This window comes from Copidosoma floridanum, unplaced genomic scaffold (genome assembly GCF_036245765.1).
Source record: "Copidosoma floridanum isolate Cflo_tuat_1 unplaced genomic scaffold, Cflo_Japanese_pri ptg000002l, whole genome shotgun sequence".
NCBI classification, from domain to species: Eukaryota; Metazoa; Arthropoda; class Insecta; order Hymenoptera; family Encyrtidae; genus Copidosoma; species Copidosoma floridanum.
In genome coordinates, this window is record NW_028321879.1 from 3,410,918 (window position 1) to 3,415,562 (window position 4,645).

Sequence of the window (4,645 nt, forward strand, 5' to 3'; positions counted from 1 at the left end):
ACGCAACATATTTTTCAAGATAATAAGTATAATAAATAAAGTAATCCACTACTTTTAAAATAACAGACTTAAACTAAACGTTGAAGGTCAGTAACTACTACATCTACAGAGCACTCCAACAACTAACTGGTAAGCGTGGCAGCCTCTAAACTGCAGATAATAGAAGGGTATTAAGTAAGATTTCAGTCAAATATTATTGAAATTTTTTCTAGGTTTCATCTGATAAGATGAGTACTCAAATTACTAAAGAACAACTTATTAAAAAATAGTCAACTTTTTTTGTTATGTGTGGATCTTTTACGAACGTTAAATCTTTTTCTAATGCGTCATAACAGATATTGGCGACCGCCTGTTATGTATTTCAGCCATTTAATCAGTGTAATAAGAACTTAACAACCTAAATTTCAGTCAGTCTTTCTATAAAAAGTTATTTTCTAGTATTTATTTTTTCAAACATTACAATAAAAGTTTACAAAAAATTACTATAAAATAGTACTATGAAACACATTAAAATGTAACAAATCTTGTTTAATGTCGAAAAACTCATTTATTTATGGCAAAACAAAGTGGTTTTTTAATTCATTAACACGATGCCAAGGAGTTCTTACGTATTAAAAACATAGAACCACTGGTGCTTATTTGACGGATAATGCTCAGTAACAACTGAAAAATTAAGAGACCTATCAAATACACTAAAAAAAATTCATTGTTTTTAAAATGCATAATAATGATTCTCAAAATGATATTATTTTAATAGAAAACTAGTTTACGGTTATAAAATGTTCCTCCTTAGTGATTTACTTTTAGTACAACTAATGAACGAATGATATTTCTCTGGACAACCTTCTATTTAAAAAGTCTAATCAATATCATAAACGATATTGGTGACCGACATATTTTTTAAGGTGATAAAAATAATCAATAAAATAATTCCTAACTTTTTACAATAACGAAGTAAAACTAAGCCTAAGCTAAACTTTATCATTTTTCTTTTCAACGTTTGATTGTTGAAAACTTTTGTCCGATGCGATATCCAGAATATGAGCAACCACCTGTTATGTATTTTTGTGGCTTATTAGAGTAATAAAAACATTAAAACATGACTTTTGTTTATTTTTTTAATAATTAATTATCTTTTAGTACGTTATTGTTATCTCTAGTATCGTTAACGATAATGGTGACCGACGCGACATAATTTTTAAGATAAAAAGTATATTAAATAAAGTAATTCAATACTTTCAACAATAACAAACTTAAACTAAACCTTAATGGTCATTAACTAATACGTCTTTAGAGCACTCCAACCGCTAAATGGTAAGTGTGTTAGCCCCCAAACCGCAGATAATCAAAGGGTCGTATTTTTTATACAACTAATGTACCAATTATATTTTTTTTGTCAACTGTCTATTTAAAAAGTCAAATCAATGTCATTATTGATATGGGTGACTGACATATTTCCAAAAGTGATAAGAATATTGAATAGAATAATTCCTTTTTTTTCACAATAACGGAGCAAAACTAAACCTTACTTAAAGTTTTTCATTATTCTTTTAAACGTTTGATTGTTAAAATCTTTTTTCTGATGTGATATTCGGGATATTAAAAACCACCTGTTAGGTATTTTTGTGGCTTTTTCGAGTAATACAAACATTAAAACATGACTTTTGTTTATTTTTTCAATAATTCATTGTCTTTTAGTACGTTATTGTCATTTTTAGTATCGTTAACGATAATGGCGACCGACGCGACATATTTTTTAAGATAGTAAGTTAATTCAATAAAGTAATTTACTACTTTAATCAATAACGAACTTAAACTAAACCTTAATGGTTATTAACTATCACATCTACAAAGCACTCCAACAGCTCAGTGGTGAGCGTGACAGCCTTTAAACGGCAGGTAATTCAAGGGTCATAAGTAAGATTCCAGTCGAAGATTATTCAGATTTTTTTTAGGTTATATCCGATAAGATAAGTACTAAAGATGCTGAAAAACAACTAATTTAATTTTTATAAGAAATAGTTAATTTTTCTCGTTATGTGTGAATCTTTTATGACCGTTAAATTTGTTTGTTAATGCATTATGACCGATATTTGTGACTACCTGTTATGTATTTAAGTGGTTTATTTGGTGTAATAAGAACTTAATAACATATTTTTTGGTCATTTTTCTATAAAAAGATATCCTCTAGTATATATTTTTGTAAACATTACAATAAAAGTTTACAAAAAAATTATTTTTTAATAGTACTATGAAACACATAAGAATGTAACAAATCTTGTTTAATATCTGATAACTTATTTATTTATGGCAAAACAAAGTAATTTTTTTTTTCAATATTTTAATGCCAAGAAGTTCTTACGTATTGAGAACATCTGACCAATGGTGCTCATTTGAAGGATAATGGTCAGTAACAACTAAAAAGTAATAAGACCTATCAAATACACTTAAAAAAAATTTATTGTTTATTAAATAATTGATAAAATTTCTTAAAATTATTTCATTCTAATTGAAAACAAGATAACAGGTATTGAACTTTACTCCTTAGTGATATTCTTTTAATACAACTAAAGCATCAATAATATAACTTTCATCAACTGTCTATTTAAAAAGTCGAATCAATGTCTTTTACGATATTGGCGACTGACATATTTTTAAAGTTGATGAGAATATTAAATAAAATAATTCCTAACTTTTTACAATAACGAAGTAAAACTAAACCTTACCTAAACTTTATTATTTTTCTCTTAAACGTTTGATTGTTAAAAACATTTTTTTGATGCGATATTCGGGATATTGGCAACCCTCTGTTATGTATTTCTGCGGCCGATTCAAGTAATAGTAACATTAAATCATGACGTTTGTTTATTTTTTCTAATAACAAATTGTCTTATCGTACGATATTGTCCTCTCTAGTATTATTTACGATAGCGGCGACTGACGCGACATATTTTTCAAGATTGAAAGTATATTATATAAAGTAATTAACTACTTTTAACAACAACTAAGTTAAACTGAACCTCAATGGTCATTAACTTCTACATCTAATAAGTTAAGTTAATAAAGTAATTCACTACTTTAAACAATAATGAACTTTAACGAAACCTTAATGGTTATTAACTATCACATCTACAGAGCACTCAAACAGCTCAGTGGTAAGCGTGACAGCCTTTGAACCGCAGATAATTTAAGGGTCATAAGTGAGATTCCAGTAGAAGATTATTGAGATTTTTTTAGGTTTTATCCGATGAGATATGTTCTCAAAATGCTGAAAAATAACTTATTTAATTTTTATAAGAAATGGTTAATTTTTCTCGTAATGTGTGGATCTTTTACGACCGTTAAATTTGTTTTCTAATGCGTTATTACCGATATTAGCAACCACCTGTTATGTATTTTTTTGGCTTATTCGAGTAAAAGAAACATGAGAACATAATTTTTGTTTATTTTTTAAATAATTAAATGTCTTTTAGTACGATATCGTCATCTCTAGTATCATTAACGATAATGCCGAACAACGCAACATATTTTTGAAGATAAAAAGTAGATTAAATAAAGTAATTAACTACTTTTAACAATAACGAACTTCAACTAAACCTTGATGGTCATTAACTTCTACATCTTTAGAGCACTCTAACCTCTAACCGTTAAGTGGTAAGCGTGGCAGCCCCCAAACCGCAGATAATTGAAGGGTCGTATTTTGAATACAACTAATGTACCAATAATACTTCTTCTGTCAACTGTCTATTTAAAAAGTCTAATCAATGTCATTATTGATATTGGCTTCTGACATAATTTCAAGGTAATAAGGATATTGAATAGAATATTTACGATTTTTTTACAATAACAAAGTAAAACTAAACCTTACTTGAACTTTATCATTTTTTTTATAAATGGTTGATTGTTAAAATCTTTTTTCTGATGCGATATTCGAGATATTGGAGACCACCTGTTGTTATTTTGCGGCTTCTTTGAGTAAAAGAAATATTAGAACATAACTTTTGTTTATTTTTCAAATAATTAATTGTCTTTCAGTACGATATTGTCATCTCTAGTATCATTAACGATAATGGCGACCGACGCGACGTATTTTTTAAAATAATAAGTATATTAAATGAAGTAGTTTGCGACTTTGAACCATAACGGACTTTAACAAAACCTTAATGGTCATCATCTACAACATCTACAGAGCAGTCTAACAGCTAAGTGGTAAGCGTGACAGCCTTTAAACCACCGATAATTTCAGTGTCATCAGTAAGATTTCTGTTTAAAGATTATTGAGATTCTTTTTAGATTCCATCCGATAAGATGAGTACTCAAGATGCTGAAAAACAACTTATTTAATTTTTATAAAAAATAGTCAATTTTTCTCGTAATGTGTAGATCTTTTACGACTGTTAAATCTGTGTCCTGATGCGTTATTTCTAATATTGCTGACCACCTGTTATGTTTTTTAGCGGTTTATTTGGGTCAACTAAAACTTAACAACATGACTTTTTGTCAGTCTTTTTATAAAAAGTTATCCTTTAGTATATATGTTTTAAAACATTGCAATAAAAGTTTACAAAAAAATTACTCTAAAATAATACTATCAAACACATTAAAATGTAACAAATCTTGTTTAATATCTGATAACCTATTTTTT